Below are 6,536 nucleotides of genomic sequence, written 5' to 3' on the forward strand. Positions count from 1 at the left end.
GTTGCAAACAATATTCCAACTCTTGTAGAAAAATGTCAGTGCGCTGCTCACAGATGTTTTCACTCCCTTCAAGTGGTCCGAAAATCAGCTATTTAAGGTTCAATTTATAAATATGTATGAGGGCTTAAAAGAAACTGCATGCAATAGGGTGGAAATTTTCTGCTTGATAAGGCAGAAAATGCTGTCTTAAATCTGAACAAGATGAACTCAGATATACACAATAAATTCAGACTGTAAGTGTGCACAGGAGTAATTGCTTTGCATATATATATTTGCAGCCACGCGTCACATAATGCAGCAGAATTTGGCTCTGAAAATGGAAAATAAACTTTTGTACTGGAAGAATCCGGAGACGAGCATGTGAGGACTGCACTGATGGCAGCACCCCTAATCATTAAAGTATAAAGGTGCAGACGACATAAGGTGCAGACGACAGGGAGGATTGAAATCACGTTCACCTTTAAACTGCTCATATATCTCTTTAGAATAATGTTGTTGTTTTTTTTCTTATTTTCACCGTTTTTTGCACTACCCTTAAACCAATACATAATTCTGGATATGGAGCATGTAATCATAAATAGATAAATAAATAATATGACAGCCTGTTTGAAAGAAATAGTTCTGAAAGTGACATCCTGAGGAGATATAGGCATAGAGTCCTCATTAATGCACCTTCACTTTTTTCTCTCCCACAATAACTCACATTACTGTCTACCTGAGAGGAATAAAATCTGTTCTGAATAATGACAGCATGATATGTTAATGCCATTAGACGTCAGCCATATCTCTGAGCACCACTCTGCTCTCTCCTTCTTCACCTCTGCCCCACCCCATACCCCGTTCCTTGTCTCGTTTCCTTTCTGGAGAAACATTTTTACTAGCATTAGGACAGTGTGTGTGCGCACAGGCACGTGTCTGTGTGCTGCTGTCGCGGTTTCTCAGCCCATCTCCAGATGTCAGGGGGCAGGAGGGCTGCAGATGGTTGTCATTCCCATCTGACAGCGGCAGGAAGAGCGAGACTGAGGGAGAAACAGTGAAAGAGAGAGAGAAGGGGGGTGAGGGCGAGGTGGGGTAAAAGGAAAGAGAAATAGAGCGTGTGAGGAACAGAAGGACAGAGAGAGACAGCCATAAAAGACAGTAAAGATGCTACTCTTGTCACAATAGTGGCAATCTTGCTCACACTTAAACTCCACTCAGCTTGAGGGGATGTTCTGTACAGCAAAACTGATGGAGTGAAAACACATCAGAAATGTGTTTTTTACTATGGTAACACTGCACTGGAGAGGAAATAACACTTTTCCAAAAATCAGAACAGCATTGTTTTTTTATTTAGTTTTTTTCTAAAGCTGGACTCAAACATGGATGCTCAAAATCTGGTTTTTATATGTGACCTGTCAAAGACAGTATTATTTCAAGATCAAAAGTTTCATAAATCTAACATTTTGTGGCTTTATATGAGGCTTTATACTTGCTTTCATTTAGCATCTAAGTAAGGCTGTTTGCCTTAATATCGACAGTCTTTTCTTTCACCGGCTTACTCTATGTTTGTCAAAGTATACGTCATTTGAGAGGTGTGTAAAAATTAAATTTTATTCAGACTAAACCTGGTAAACACATGTGAAACCGTTTGGTTTTTTTTAATGGGAAAATGTATTTGAGTAGGGATTAAACGGCTGGGGAGAAAAAAGCAATGTGTAACAGACAGAAATCTTTAATGAACGAGTAAATTCCCACGTAGGATATTCTTTGATGTGGATGCTGGCGCTTGCAGAGAAGTGAGAGGCACAGGTACTCGGGAATGTTGGATTCGACACAGAGAGGAAAGACAGGAACAGAAGGATGAAGTGAAGGTTAATGAGGAGTCTGACGCCGCAGGGAACCTGTCCTTGGCTCCAGACACGCACAGACACCTAAGCACTATGGTAAAAGCCCAATAAAAGCTGTTAACCTGTAGTTTAGCTTACTGGCCAATAACACAGGAAGGTGGCCTCATTAACACACCTAAATATACTCAGAAGACAACAGACAGTTTTGTGAGAACAAGAACAAGCGTCTGTGCAACAGATGACAGCGCACTGGCACTGCATGACATAGAAAGCAGTCATGATGAAGATTAAAACTCCCAAAGTGCACTGCCTGCGAGGAGCTTCATAAATAAAGGAGTTAAAAGGGTTGCAATTTAAAGTGCTGTTGTTTTGGCTTACTGCACGTGTTACCACTCTTTTTAGTTGTGATGAACAATTTATTTTTGCTGTAAGCTACAGATAAATAATTTTTGACATCATCCTGCAGTGTACAACAACAAGATTGAACGAACTGAAATGGAAGAATGGAAACAAGGCGAACTTGAACTTTTTTCTTGAATTCCATTTTTTAAATGTATCCATTTTTACTATTTACTATTTACAGCTTTTGCTAAATATATCGTAAAACACTTGAAAACAGTAAAATTCCAACTTTATGCCTATATTGTTCCTTTTATACTCACTGACCACTTCACTAGTTACAGATTTCAAACTGCTCATTAACTCAAATATCCAATCATCCAATCACATGGCAGCAACTCAGTGCTTTTAGGCGTGTACTTATGGTCAAGATGACCTGCTGAAAGTTCAATTGGAGCATAAGGATGGAGATGGCAAATGATTTATGACGCTTTGAACATGGCATCTTTCTGAAATTGATGATACTGGAATTTTCCAGTAGTCCGAGTGAAAATACCTTGTTGATGTCAGAGGTGAGAGGAGAATGCCCAGACTGCTTTTAGCTGAGAGGAATGCAGCAGTAACTCAAATAACTACTCATTACAACCAAGGTATGCAGAAGAGCATCTCTGAACACAGATGGACAACAGCAGCACAAAACCACACTGTATTCCACTCCTGGCATGCGATGTGTGGCATGCAGTGGCTACAAACTGAGCCTACAATTTGCATGAGCTCGCCAATATTAGACAAATTGCACACAGAACACTAAAAGGACAAGCTCTAGAGTATTTATCTCAGCTTCTTATTAAACACACTGTTGCTTCTTGTGTTCAGTCCAGGTTTGAAATTTGTTGTTTGATCCTTGTACAAGACTGAGGACTAGCGGGGACAGAGCCTTTCATTCTGTGGCACCGAGACTTTCAATCTTCCACTTCAACTTCATTCAGCTGAGTCTGTGGACTCAGCTTTCTGTTGAGATTCTTATTGATAGGAAGTGTTTGAGTTTTTATTTTATTTTATTTTATTTCATTCAATGTTTTAACTGACTTCTGTATTGCCATTAACTATATTTTTTATTTTTCAATAACTATAATTATTCATTGCATTTTTATCCTGATTGTACAGTGCTTTGGGACTACAGGTTTTTATAAATAAAATTGACTTACTGCTATCACATGTGTGTACTCAAAACAACTATTGGTGTAAAAGTGAATATTCACTGATCAGGTATAGCATCATGACCACTTGCCTAATATTGTGTTAATCCTCTGACCGTCAAGGAATGGACTCCACTAGACCCCCAAAGGTGTGCTGTGGTATCTGGCGCAAAAAGGTTAGCAACAGAGCCTTCAAGTCCTGAAAGTTGCGAGGTGGGGCCTCAGTTGATCAGACTTGTTTGTCCAGCACAGTCGACAGATGCTCGATAGGATTATCCTGTTGAAAGAGGCCACAGCTATCATTCCGCTTCCATGAAACAGTGTATATAGTCTGCAAAAATTCTTAGTTAGCTGGCACATGTCAAAGTAACATCCACATGGATGGCAGGACCCAAGTTTACCCAGCAGAACGTTGCCCAATGTATCAGACTGCCTCTGCTGGTTTGCTGTCTTCCCTGGCACTCTGGTTCCAGGTGTTCCCCAGGTAACCGGGTTTTCCACATAATGTAACAGAAAATGTAATTAATCAGAAGAACCCACCTTCTTTGTGTTGCTGCTTTCGGTATTGGGCAGGGGTCAGCATGGGTACTCTGACTGTTCTGCAGATATGCAGCCCTATACACGGCAAACTGTGAAGCACTGTGTATTCTGACAGCTTTCTGTCAGAACCAGCCTTTCATTACTGAGCTACAGTAGCTTGTCTGTTGGATTGGACTATTCGGGCCAGCCTTCGTTCCCCATGTGCATCAATCATCCATGATCCTGTCACTGGTTCACCACTGTTCATTCTTTGGACCACTATAGACACGGACCACTGCAGACTGGGAACACCCCACAGGAGCTGCAGTTCTGGAGATCCTCTTGTTGTCAAGCTTTCACAATCTGGCCTTTTATCAAACTCACTCAAATCCCTATGCATGCACATTTTTCCTGCTTCTAACACACCAACTTTGAGGGCAAAATGTTCACACGCTCCCTAATATATCCCGCCCACTAACAGGTGCCACAAAGAAGAAATAATCAGTGTTATTCACATCACCTGTCAGTGGTCATAAAGTTTAATGTTATGCCTGATCGGTGTAATTGGCTGGGGAGATTGTGGCCTAGGCATTGGCAGAATCCATCCAGCTTACTGTACCCCACCTTTACATTCACACACATTGCTCCATGGGAGTCATTACTAACAGGATTGTAAACACGTATCACCCTTACTATTCTCATACATTAGGCATGCCTGTGCTGCAGTAAACAGGAAACAGAGAGTGGCTGCTTGTTGAAAATTCAGTGGAGGAAAAACAGCAGTGTAAAATGAGAATAGAATTTCCAATGAAAGTAGCAGCAGTTATAAGTAGGGTGTAATTGTGGCAGTAAACACAGATTAGAAGTTGACACAAAGAAAATAGTGAAATATTAGAGCAGGAAGAAAAGCATTATCCACTGCAAGAGGAAGTGAAGGTGATGGGAAAGGATGAAATCACAAAAACCCTTTTCTTTTTCTTTTTTTTTACTGCTACGACCAAGTCAAGAAACAAACATTTCACCACTGCTTTCTATTCATTCCAGGAGGTTAGCGGTGTTTCTAAAATTCTTTGTCCTAACAGTGCTAAAATACCAGATGAGGCTAGATGCGTAAACAGTGAAAGAAATTGTCAAACTGCCCCACAGTCTTATTTAAGCAACCTTGCTCTATACCTGACAGTTCCTTTGTAAGACATCCTACAGCAGAAATACAACAAAGAAGCAGTTAAGATGAAGACTCATTGCTTTGTAGATCAACCTTGCAAAATCAAATTTTCATTGATTCAGTTTAAATATCCTGCCTGCAGGACCTTTGATCAACACAGACTGTCTCTACCGCTCTGTCCTTAGCTCTTCCCTGGAAGCTAAATAATGAAGACTTCCCTCTGCAAGCTGCATTCAAAGACCAAGTGTGAACTAAGTGGGCGTCAATTGTCAGTGGGCACAGTGGATGTGTGTTTTGGTGGAAGGGATACTCTTTAATCTTTGACCAGCTGGAGAGAAGACAATTGTGCTTCATCACTGAAGTGTGAAGTGATCAGTGCCAACCACACACACACAAACAACAGTCATTTACACTGCACAGTTTCTGTATGACCTCTCTGCCAAAACAGGAAGCAAACAGTCCCACAGAGTACATATAGAGACTGATGAGGTGTAGAAATTCTAATACAAGTGATATAAACCACACCGTGTAAACTAGTGGAGGCACATTTTGGCAAAACAATGACGTCTCTTGGCTGGAGGCTTTTCTGTTTGCATTAATGAGAGTCATCAAATTCAGCGTACTTGGCCTAAATCCACTGAAAGTGTGAGAAAATGCTGAAAACATTGCCACTAAATCCTCTGCAATTTTTCGATGCATTTTAGCAAAGATCCCAAGAGACAGCTGAGCATGCACAACTGACAGTGAATCGCTGATGTGGAGAAATCCTCAAATTCAGCTTGAGTTCAATAGAATTATTATTATTGTACTCCTTTGGGCTTAAGATAATAACCAGCTTCCAGGCAGAGTTCCTTCAGACAATACTCAGACTTTGAACCAGAGAACGAAGCAGAGGGACCAAGAGAGGAAGAAAAACACGACACAAGTATGTTAATATATAAAAATGTCTTTCATTTAAGTTTCAGTGCAGAGTCTTCAAACCATTATCGAATGCCCATCATCGTTCTGTGGTATTCTGGATACGGTGATACGCCGTTTCGAATGATCAGATGTGACAGGGGATTTTGCAGATAGAGCACAATGATCCCGAGATTCGATGCAGGAAAGCCATTGAGAGGGAAGTGGATTTAGGAGACATGCAAGAAAATGACCAAGAACTGGAAGAAGGACACGGAAAGAGGTTTAGTGGAGACAGAGAGCATGATAAAGAGTTGAAAGGATGAGGAGCTTGTAAAGAAAGATAAAAAGTAAGGTCAGTATAATTGACTCGAGGGATTAATGCTGTCTTCCACAGGGTTTCGGACATTTATATATGGTTCAGCACACATCCACATACACTTCAGCTAATGCAAAGTACAGTGTGGGCATGTGCATACACACATGCTGGATTTATCCTAATCCAGTAATAATCACATCACATCTGATGCTCTGTTCATGACTTCTGGCAAGATGCATTCTTGCTGACTCTCTCTCTTGCTTTGTGTGTGT

This window comes from Pundamilia nyererei, unplaced genomic scaffold, assembly GCF_000239375.1.
Source record: "Pundamilia nyererei isolate P.nyererei 1_Seehausen unplaced genomic scaffold, PunNye1.0 scaffold00009, whole genome shotgun sequence".
In the NCBI taxonomy this organism is placed as follows: domain Eukaryota; kingdom Metazoa; phylum Chordata; class Actinopteri; order Cichliformes; family Cichlidae; genus Pundamilia; species Pundamilia nyererei.